Here is a 12,375-nt window from a genome sequence, read left to right as displayed (position 1 = left end):
TGTCCAAGTTTCTTACCACACCTCTGAAACATGTCTTCAGATTATAATTTCTGCAATGCAATGTCTATTTAGTCAGGAGGAAGTAGTGCTTTTTCCCAGTGTCTTTTCAGCCCCAGTATCCTTATATACCCTAAAGCCTACAACATCATGATAAGGATTCATGGGACTCACAAATTCCCAAAAATCAGAAATGAGCTGGCATTTAAACTGGCCAAGAGTGAGCAAAATAGGAGCAAAGAAAGATATTACAACAAGTAACACAATTCATGTTAAGTTCCTATGCACCTAAAATAGTTGAAAAAGACCATATAACTGACATTTTTTTCCTTTTTCAAAGTACACATTTCAAGGTAGTGCACCTCTGCTGTTGCATGATCTACCAGCATAAACTGGAGAGGAGACCATTTCTTTTGTTTGCACAGTATAATGAGTCAAAGGGTACCAACAATATAATCAAATTTTAAGAAAAATAAAATCACTGATATTGTTGCAGAGAATGCTTCCTTAACAAGACTAGGGCTGAAGGCTTTATGGTAAGCTAATGTGATAAACAAAGACTCAAAATGACATCCCTGATATTTTTGGAGAGACTTTGGGAAATGTTCCACTCTGCACAAATAAGCAGGATATTTCTGATGTGCAGAACTAAAGGTAATAAACATCCTACCTCTTAACTCAGAATAGTGGGAAGAATTGAAAAACTCATTCTGGGTTAGTTTTATAGACCTTCATGGATTCACAAGTCCTCTAACTTTTACCTTCAAACTTGGTTGTTGTTAGTTAACGGGACATCAACAACGAATTCCCTGCAAATATTCTCACCAGCACAAAATCCAAAGATAACCTGTCTCAATAAAAGGAGCTGTGCCTAGCATTAGTGGTACTTTTCCCCTTAGTTATCAAAAAAGATACAATTATCTCACAAGAGGTAAAAGCAGTGAAGAATGGTGCTATAACTTCGTCCTGAGAATTGCAAAATGCAGGTTCATCTGCATTCAGATTAATTTTAACATCACAATCTCATATACCACTTAGTTATATGCTATTTCAGATGACAATACAGATAGTAGAATTTGAAGATGAAATGCAGTACATGAGCATATTATTTCATGATACAGGCTGAACATAAATAGTCTGCAATTCCCATTCTGCTTCATTTTGCTTGATCACAGAGGTGATCAGGTTTGAGGTACATAAATATTTTATCACAAGTTAGCGCCTACTAAAATGAAATAACTGTAGAAATTCCAGTGGAATCCTATTTTTGGAGAAATGGTTATGACCACACTCACCTTATCCTTGCATTTTATCATGCCAAAGTGTAGTGTATTTTAAACACTAATTCTTCAAGTGCAATGGTATAAAAATAGAAAGGATTTTTAAATGTTGTATCCAAAGACAGTGAAGAGAGCCCACAGAATGAACAGAGCTGACAGTTACAGGCAGTGCAACTACTTGACCCTGTCCATATACAAAAGAGCTGGTAATAACACAGGGTGAAAAGCTATCTTTTTGTACTGATATCAGAGTGGCTCAACACACAAATAATTACCTCTACAGACAATAATAATTAAAAAAAAAAGTCCACTCAGTTTCTGGATTTCAACTGGAAGCAGTAAAAGATCATAATATTATAACAATCTGCCAACTGTTCTGGGACTATCATTACAATTTCACTCAAGCAACAGTGATCACCTGGTCTAGGGGCAACCAGTAGGTGGGTTCCTGCCACTTTCAAGCTCAGCAGGGTAAGTAATTTTCTGGCATACTTTGAACAGTTTATGATAAAACAGAGGCTTAGCTGTCAGCTCTGGCCTGCAGGGAACCAGGAAAGTGATAAAGCAAGTAAAAGATTTATAGATTTCAAAATGTGAGAAAAGAAAGTAGGGCAGATTGTCTCCTGAGGTAAGAATTCCTTTCCTCCACAACCTGTTTTTACTTAATTACTATTTTTCTCCCAATTGCAATGAAATACTAGTCTTTCTCTCTAGGTTTCTCAAATGTGCACCATTTTCCAGTCCTTTCATTTTAATATGTACCTCCTTATCTATACACATATATGCATATATATTTTTATATATTTTAGATATATTTTAATATATATTTATTTATATTTATATATTATAAATATAAAATACATTATGTCCCATAATTCCAGAAAAGATTGTGAGACTTGCTGTTAAAACTAAGGAACATTGAAAAGGTACTACAGCATTCAAAACTGCTGAAATATGAAGGATTTTCATTTTAGGTTATTCCTACATTATTTACTATACTACTGCTTAGTGGTCTTCAGGTTTCACCATCACTTTTTATTTATAGAACTACCAAAAACCTATTTTCCTTGATGCAACACAAAATGGTTTGAAGATAATTTTATGCTGCAAACTTTAAAACTATGTTATTCTTTCAATCCATAATGAGATTACAGATCAGCCAGAATACACAAAGGTTAACAGGGTCATGAAAGCATGTTTCCAAATTTTTTTTTGTCACTGTCAGTGAATCTTGTGTCATACATTCTGCCTATTGCAGCATTTCAGTATGAACATTCTCAGCTTTAATATTCTCTGGTTCTTAGTTGGTTACACTCCCTGCTAGCAGATGAATTCTGGCATCGTCACTTGTGTGAGGGTGTTATCAAAGGCAGACTTCCAATAAATCTAATCTTTATGGGTTGCCTAGAGGTTGGAACCTCCAGCAGATGTTACAACCAAATGTCTTTCTTTCTCTCTCTCTTTTTTATTTCTCCATTCCATTTTTTGGGTCTCAACTCACTTTTGGAAGGGAACTTGAACAGTGCAATATAGCAACACCCATCAAGGAGTGAGCAAATAATTCTAGCAGTAGACATATGTAAAACACATATGCATACACAGAGCTTGAGGAGTTTAATTAAAGATCTCCTTTTTATTCCCCAGATTCATCTCCCTCTTCTTGAGTCTCCCACAGGATTAGTTGAGAGACTCTTTGAAGAGTCTTTTGAAACATTTTTCCCTACTCCAGATAGGATTTATTCTCTCCTTTTTCTTTCAAAGCAAGAATGCTCATATGTGCTTTCATGGGTGCACTTGCTCTTTCTCAATTAAATGGTGAAAAATTCTTCTACAAATTATTATTTTTCTTTTGAGAGGACTCTGTTTACTCAGCAGACATTCTGTTCTCAGGTTGAGTTGCATAATAGATGGTTCAAAATTAAAGCTGGTTTTCACTGCACATTAGCTTTCTGTTTCTATTACAAAATTATCTCAGAAAAATGTGGCTGTTTCAAAAAGATGTAAGTGACTTCTGGATCACAGAAAACCTTTTTACAAAGTGGTATTCATATGGATGGTTATTGAAGTGCCCAAATTGTCATAGGCTAAATAATAAAAAAAAGGAAACTTGAAGAGACTCCCTCAGAATTCCATTGTGCTTTCTAAAAGGTGGACTTGTGGTCTAAGTAGGACTTCAATAGTTACCACTCCCAGAGGTATAATTTAGTAGCTAATATCAATATTTCATTTATTCTCAGAAGCATGAGTTCTCATGACAACTCCTGAAGTAGAGTGGAACATGTAGGAGATATGGCCAGCATCTCCATATGAAAATTGAAATTTGCTGGAAAAGGAAGAAATCAGTGCAATTTCTGTATATCTTAATCCTTAGATACTTGATGGGAGGTATGGTATGTCTAAATTCTACTTCCAGTTTTCTCCATTAATTGAATTTTACTGCAAGTGATTTCTGGGTGCTATTGTTGTTCCTGTTAGGATAATATAATATTTACGCATTCTGTCAAAGTCCTTTGATAATGTAACATTTACTCATTCTGTCAAAATCTTCTAAGATACTGCAATGCAATGCTTTATTTTAAAATATGAATGTCTATTGTGTGGAATGTCTCTAAAGAAGGAGACATGAACAGCTTACAAAAATTAGTTAGTGCTTCTATCATTAAAACCATTGAAAAGCAAGGCAAGACTGCTCTTTATGAAAATTGTTGGTATCACGAACAAGAGTTTAAACAAAAAATAGTTTCTCCTCTTATGGAAAATACTACCATTAGAGCAGTGCTTTATTTACAGTGTTAGGCTGTACAGGGGAGAATGCACAACCAGCTCTTGATTCTGACATGGTGTTGTTAAGTTTAGAAATTCATTTATTCAAATCATTTTGAAACATTTTGAGCATGCTTAATTACTAAATCTGCTTCCTCTAATTGCTGAAGTAGTGTAAGAGAGGAAAGAGAACTTCTCCCTAGTTCCTGACAATTTCCAAAAAAGAACACTCTCCCACCAGAGGAGACAGCTGAACTATTTTTCTCCAAATAAATGTATTCCCATTTTAATAAACATCCCTCTATTATTTTGGCAAAGTTTTGGTTCCAGCTGGCTTATGTCATATGCTAAGGAAATGCTGTTCTGCTGTGCTATTCACATGGTTTCTGTGTTCATTTGTAACCTTGTGAATCTACAACATACTCTAAGAGGTGATTAGTGAACAGTTATTTCAGTGATAATGAGTGCAGGTGTCACTGTTAAGGAAAAGACAGTAGCACTGGGATGTCTATAACCATACAAGTAAAGGGAAATTATTAAAATTTCAAGGATGCTAAACACACTAATCACAGCCAGTTTTTCTGAAGTGTGTACACACAATGTGTAATTGCAGAAATCTACTTTTTGTCTCCCCCTCTGTTTGCATCCTGTTTGATCAAAGTAAAAGACACAATTTTTAAAAATTGTTTAAAGTACATGCCATACACCTTTGTAAAAAAGTTCCCTCTACAAAAGCAGAGTCACTGAGAGCCATCAAACACGCCAGTCTTAAAAATTTCACTTGTTCCATCATTCTCCAAAGGATATGCCCTTTTAGTTTGGAAGCATGCTCTGGGAGAAAAGTTAGTGTACCTCCCTCCCACATTATAGACTGTTTGCTGTTTATCCTGCCCAAAGCATTTACCTCTGAGATTGGGTAGCAGAGACTTATGATGGAATAGCAGAAGTAGAGCTGATTGAATCACAAATTTTTATTCCTACACCTTATGCAGCACTGAAACTTAAAAAAAATCTGATAAATGTAACTGATAAATGTAACTATGACTATGCAAGATACCAAATTGATGAAGTTGCAAAATGGCAGCTTTCTCCTCATCAATACCTCACTCAAGTATATGATGTGAATCTATGGCATTAATTTGGGCCCCTTTTTTTGAGATTCTTAAATTCTGTGCCTTTCTTAGGGAATTTCTGAAAGGAACTCACAATCCCATCATTTATGCCTTTCCCAATACCAATAAATTAAATATTTGTTTTGGTGTATCAAGACTTCCGGGTTTGGGTTGCGGTTTTCTTGTTGTTTGTTTTTTGTTGGTTTGGGGTTTTTTTGTTTTGTTTTTGTTTGGTTATTTTTTTGTTTATTTTTGGGGGGTTTTTGTAATTTGTTGTTTCTTGGGGGGTTGTTTAATTTTGTTATTTTCTTATTAGAAGGACAGAAAGCAGCACTTATGGTCTCTTGGTCTCATATTTCTGTGCACAAGCCCAACTGATGTTAGTATGAACAATCTTCCCATATATCAAACTAGAACTTCAGATAGATAACTGGAGGTTACTTCTAGTTAAAGCAAAAACTCTCTCCAAAGCCTACAGAAGTGTCGCTATTCAGAAGAGAAAATCTGAAGAATATTACCTGTGAGGGAAAAAAAATTTCCTAGTCATCCATATTACTTTCTGGGTGTACAGGAGGAACTGGTTTTCCACAGTTTTTCAGTATATGAGAGGCTATGAATGCCTCTCAGAGAAGATATAATACCTCAGCTACAGCTTTCTCTTGCTCTTATTGTGTACTGCACTCCGGAGTGTAACAGGTTCACAGAACACCTACCTCAAACACAATAATATGGTCTCAGTCATTTCCATCTGTGGAAAGATGACACAATGAGCTACCCAGAAAAACACCAACATATTCTTGCTAAAGCCTTATGTGTCGCATCCCATGTATTTCTTAGTCCTGAGAAGATACAGGCAAATGTTACTGACATGGTTTAGGAATGGTATTCATCAATTTAGTGTTCTCGCTGAAAAACTCCAAACCAAGTAAAAATACTCCAAGACATGTGCAAACTCTCTCACTCCTTCTTTCCCCTCCCTGTCCTCCTACAGAACTGGAGAGAAGAATTGGAGGGAGAAAAAGCAAAGATCATTGGTGGAGATAAGAACAATTTACCAGAAACAGCAATGAAATAAGGATGGTAACAGCAGCAATATCACTGACAGAGTGCACAGGAGAGGTAAATGATTCAGACACAATTTTCACTACCAGCAATACCCTGAGTATGGGAATACTCCTGCCCCTGGCAATGATGGGAGGTGGTATAGGATAACTTCTTGTGGCTACTGCAAACGTTAACCCTTTCCTAGCTGGAACCAGGGCAGTTACTTATATTTCTTTCTTGATTTAGCTGTTGCATTCTTTTGCAGTATATTTTAAGCCGTCATAGAACAAATAAGCCCTTAGTTCTTCAGTATACTGCAAGTGTACTAGTATACACTTCTGTACACTGGGAAGTTTTCTATGGGTTTGGGGTTTTTGGACATTGCAATTGCTCCCAAGCATGATGAATAGCTGCTATCTATCACAAAATACTTGGAATATGTTTCCAAAGCCATTACAAATAATTTCTAGAGATATTGTGGCCAATATTTTTATTTATTTATGCATGCTATTAACTTCACAGATCACCAGCCTCTGAAGTTATTCTATACCAGCCCAAATTCTCAGCTTTGCTATATGGAATACGTGGTTCCTTTCCCCCACAAGAATCAATCATCTCTTTTTTTAAGCTGCAGTAACTAAATACATCAATTTTGTGGGGATATATAATCCAAGCTTTTAGAAACCTTTAATGGTACCACAGTTGCTAGGTGACTGGATGTTCAGATCATAAGTGAAGTTTTTTTCATTTGAGTCCTGTGCATGGTTGAGAAACAGCAGGTAGTGGCCTCAGTCTGGCGCCTGGATGCTGCAGACAGGAAGCATTTCTTATCTAGAGTACAGCTCTTAGACTACAGATGCAGAATGAGGCCATGGTTTCTGCTCAGCAAGGGCAGACTCATTTTTAGATTGCGCCTGTAACAACCCAAAGGGGATGACTGCCCAGTCTGAGTGGGACAGCCTCCTTCCTGGGCTCCATGCCATGCACCCTTCTCAGCCCATTGTGTGCCACACGTGGAGTGAGCTCACTGTCACCTCATGCTGCTGTGGCATGATCTGATTACACACCTAAAATATACTGCACAATGTCCCCCTTGCAGGGCCTGCCTTTCCGTGTATGTTCTGACAGCTGGAGCACACTTCCAGCTTTTCACTTAGGCCCTCTCAGTCAACAGCATTTTCTGTGAAAACTCAAAAGTGCTACATGAAGTTTTGCCAACAACTCTTGCTGGGGCAGAGGGCTATTTTGCCAGCCAGTGATAGAGCTGGTGAGAAAACATGAGTTTTCTGAGTCTGAGCTCTGTTCTCTAGTGTTCAAGCTTGGACTTGTCAAGCCTAGGAACTGTGCTGCTGGGGATGAAATACTATCCCCAGGCTTACTCTGTGTGCTGCACAGCCACTGAACCATCTATCTGGTGCTGAAATGGTGCTCTGTGCTGTACACAGGCTATTTCCAAAGAGGACTTGAATTTTGCAACTGGAAAGTTGGGTGCATAAAACCTGGGACATGCAACATCAATCCCTAAAATCTCTAAGTGCCTTTCTTGAATTTAACTTCATGGTACTTTTTCAAGGTCTGGGAGACAGCCATGGATACAATCAGGTTCCCAAGTCAGTGTGTGTCAGTTAGGTATAATCACGGACATATTGCAGATGAGAAAGTAAACACAGATTCAACTCAAGAAGCTGTCCAAATATTACACTGTAATGAAGTCACTTTTGAGAAATCATGCTGAAATTATTTACTTAAGATCCCATATAACAAATTCAAGTAATTTTTGGTGACCCAAGCAGTGTCAGGTAGACAGTTCCCTATCAAGTATGAAACTTCACATTTATTTCATGCCACTAAAAAAGGTTTGCTCCCAAAATGTCCAGAAGTATACAGAAGTCTTCTAACAAATTACCTTGAAGTTAAGTTGAATGACTAAACTATGAGGACTTGGTTCTCCCTCACTGGCAAAACACCTGGTCCTTTACCAGATGAATGAAGCCAGATGGAGATAAAGAGAGGGAAAAGTGCATGTCCTGTTGCCCTGACTCTCTGTGCACTGTTAAAATGAAAACATGACTATATCAGTTCTAAACTAATCTCAGTCAGTTTCCCCTTGCACCAAAAAGATTGCCTGCTAGACCTGACAACTGTCCTCTTGTATAACTTTTTTTTTGTCTCCATGCAGACATTTGATGCAGTTGGTGAATGATGTCATTTCTGGTCAATTGTCCTGAAAAGATGAAAATGCTTGCCTTGAGGAAATCATGTTCTATTACACAGAGCCCAGTTACTTTTCTTCCCATTGTGCTTTACAACTTGCAAGAGCTGTTTTTACAGATAATAAGATTTTTTACTCTGCAGGGTCATTTAAGCTACAGTGTCTTCTGTCACTGTTGGCATTTGAGAGCTTTAATACTGTGAGAGTTAAAGGAGCAGCTTAAGAAGAGATGGTGAATGTTAGCCATTTTCTTGTTCAACTTTGAAAATTATTTTTGCAATGAGAAGCCAGCTATACCATATGTCACTAAGAAACTGATTAAACAAGGGATTGATAGGAGATTTAACAAAACAAATTCTGGTCACATTTGTACTTGATGGACAGACTGATTAGGACCACAAGAGAATATTCCTCTGTTTAATTATTGTAATTAACAATTTAATCAATCAGTCAATTTTTTTCAAGAGAAGCCAAATAAATTCTAAATATTTAGGATTAAAGGACCAAATCCTACTGATTTTCAGTTACTGATCCTAAAAATCAAGTTTATTGCTGGAACCTCTGTATGGTAATGATTAAAAATAGTCTGTGTGTGCTTAAAAAATGGAGGCATGATTCCATGGTTGGGAGTACGGGTAGCATTCCAAACTGATTTATACAAACCTCATTGCTGGATCAGGACCTTAGAAATAAGAGTCTGCCAATTTTGTGATCAACAGTGTTTTGAAAGATGCACCATAAGGGCACAAGACTAATAAATTATTGCATTACATGATTGTCTTGTTGTGTGTGCATGTTCTGGTTCTGTTTTAATGTAGTATCATTTAAATGCAAAAAAAAAAAAAAAAAAAGTTCTGGGAAAAAGTCAGAATATTGTGAATGCCAGTCATATAAAAACATGGCGTTGAATGGTGGAAATAAATTAAAGTATTAACTCAAAAACTTGAAGGCGTAACAGGCTATAAATCAAGGGGTTTTTGGGAGAAAGAGGATGAAATAGCAGAAAAAAACAAAATAAAAAAAGGAAAAAGTAAAACAATGAAGTGGAACTAAAACATGCCTACTCTGTATAGAAGAGTAGAAGAATAATAAGGGGGCTAAAATGAGAGATATGCCAAATCAGCACCGTCTTTAAGACTGTGGGGATTTTTTCTTTTTCTTCTGTTTGATGTGGGTTATTTTAATTTTGGGGGTTTTTTGTTGATGTCATATTTTGGTCTGCCTTGTAAGAGAGGGGTTTGGGTTATCTTTTGTTTAAATGAAAAAAACAGGTAAAGAACACAGAATGTTATTCTTTGAATTCTGAACAAGATGCCTTTCTGGTTTGGATTCCTTGGGCTTTTATAGCTATCAAAATACTCGATAACTCATCCCAACTTTCATTTAATTTCCTCCTGCTTAAAAACTCTCTGGTGGGTCTCTTTTCTGCTTTGAATGTGTTTTCAGTTCTGGTCAGCTTAAGGTTGTCCATCAAATTAGGATTGTACGGTCTTAAGAGAAATGGTGTTATTTCCATCAACATATTATAAAAGAATGCAAACAGCAAAATTTTATGCCCTGGAAAAGAGTGGCATTTAATTGAGTTTTTGAGTATTCTGAATATTTCTTTTTCTGCTCCAAAACAAATGAGAAAAGAGACATAATATGTTAAGCCCCAAAGCAAGCTGAACACTGGTAACAAAACAGTAAAAGTCAATTGCAACTATTGTAATATGTCATATTATATCTTCCTTAACTGTACACAAATCCCCTCTTGCTGTTTGCTGTCTTTATTGCACAAATAAAGAAATAATAAGTCTAGAATAGGACAGGTACTCCACAGTGCTGCTGTACTTTTGCCTTCTTTTGGTATCAGGTCTGCTTGTTGTCTGATCTCAAAGTGGCAGAATAAATCCAGGACTGTATTTGGCTATGTTTACAACAGCAAGCAAAATGCCCAACAGGTGTGCAATTGGAAAGAGGAGGTGCTCAGGATGCCCAAAATAGGTGCATTTTGGAAGAGGTTACTTTGGACCAGCTCTAGTTTGCCCAGTTTCCACTGCAGTCTCTGCTCATAAAGACATAAGATGCATTACCAGAATAAAGAGATTTGGCTTTTTCTTCACCCCCTTCCAATACAGCAAAAAGTAGAGATCACTTTTTTAAAAGATCCACTGCCCTACAGTTCTCAAAGGACTTGTATCATAAAGACTGCACAGGTAGAGAAAAAGATGACACATCACAAAGCTATGTGCTGAATCATGCTAATGTAAATGTGTTTAAGAGGAGTTAATAATAAAAGCAAATATAAAACTGTTGGCTATACTATGTGTGTATGAGAAACCTACAATATACAGAAGAACCTGAGAGATGTTAATTACTCCATGAGAAAGACTTGATGCCTAAAGGAAGATTAAAATACTTCTTACCTAGTCATTCAAAAACTTGTCAACCATTTTAATATTTTCTAATGTCTGCTGATAACAGTAGACTCCTGAAATAAGTAGTTCCTAAATCATTATATGATGCTGCCAGAAACAATCCTGGAAATTACAAGTGTGCAATAGGGGATTTAGGAAAGGTATGTGATACTGAAGTAAAGCTTCATTATAATTTTGCAGACATTAAGAATATTTTAGACCAGAAATGTAAATAAGTAAATATAATTTCGCAGTAAATAAGTGACTCTTCATTTTTTATTTTTTCTTTTCCTTTCTGTACTGAAGAATAAAAATATATGTGAATCATACATCCTTGCAGCGACTGCATATTATTTACATTATTTTTTATGACACTGAAAAGAATTGTGCATATTAGTCTAATGACGACTCTGCTTTATTGTTATCATTAACAGACTATTTTTATGTATATTTTGACGTGAAATTAAAACTAATTTTTAAAATGTTTTATATCAAAACCTTCAAAAGTTTTCTTGTGTGATTGTCCCAATGGTCTGACAAAGTATCCACTTTAACAGTCCATGAACCCTTCTGTGAGAGATCCTAATTTACACAGATTCATTAGTGATAGTTTTCCTACCTTCAGAGGTAAATAACAGTGATCTGATCCTAATTTCCTCAATGAAATCACCTGAAGTACTTCTTAAAAGAGCATCAAACATTGAATCATGCAGTACCTGAAGCTGAGAAGATAGTGTAAGTTCAAGTTACACCTCCATAAAAACTGGAGGTGTTGAGTTAGTGATTTTGAAACAGGATGAGTTTTTGCAAACGGGATGAACCTCAAAGAAATAAAAGAGGAGTGAAAACAAAACAAAAGAACCGAGGAATTTTGACAGCATCGAAGACCACACAGCTCAAGAGTACACATCCTTAGCAGATGAAGTAACAACAGATTACTTAGAATAAGAAGAGTTGCAGGGAGAAACAATGAAGCAAATGAAACAATAAAACCAATAGCTTGAACCAGCTAAATTCCAACTAAACAGTGTAGAAAGTAGGTAGTCAGACCAAATGGATGTATGCTTGCATGCCAATACAGAATGGGGAACTGGGATGAATTAAAACCAACTAAGAAAGATGACATTAGAAGGCAGAAGTGTATTATTATTGGTTTTATAGAGGAAAAAGTGGCAAAAAACTGTGAAGAACAACTGAATCTGCAGGAAAAGCAGTCAGGGAAAAGCCAATGAAATGCTTAAAGGAAAGTTGTGTCTGTGAACATGAAGTCTGTCTCTGTAGTATTTTTATTTAAAAATTAATCTGAACTAACACTCGTGCAAATCACAGGGTGACTACTTCTGTTCACTTTTAGGCATCTCCAACAACTTCTAGCTCCATTTAGAAGTTAGAGTATCTTTCATTAAGTCCAAATGCCAGCTAAAAAACTAGTCAGAGATGAAATCCATGATGTTCACACAAAGTTCTATCAATTTTAGAAATATGACCCTATGCCTTACATTACATAAATAACAATTGCCCCAGTGCAATTAATTTTAATAAAACCCCAAATGCACAGTCTATAATCA

The 12,375-nt window shown here is 36.3% G+C and overlaps 1 protein-coding gene across 1 annotated transcript in view; it reads right to left on the bottom strand.

Annotated features, from left to right (window-relative positions):
* Nucleotides 1-12,375, bottom strand: part of ADCY1 (adenylate cyclase 1) — a 150,678-nt gene that overhangs the window by 108,960 nt on the left and 29,343 nt on the right. The window lies entirely within an intron of this gene.

The sequence above is a fragment of the Onychostruthus taczanowskii genome, unplaced genomic scaffold (assembly GCF_017590055.1).
Source record: "Onychostruthus taczanowskii isolate IOZ18803 unplaced genomic scaffold, ASM1759005v1 scaffold163, whole genome shotgun sequence".
In the NCBI taxonomy this organism is placed as follows: Eukaryota; Metazoa; Chordata; class Aves; order Passeriformes; family Passeridae; genus Onychostruthus; species Onychostruthus taczanowskii.
This window is presented reverse-complemented; position numbering and strand designations above follow the sequence as displayed.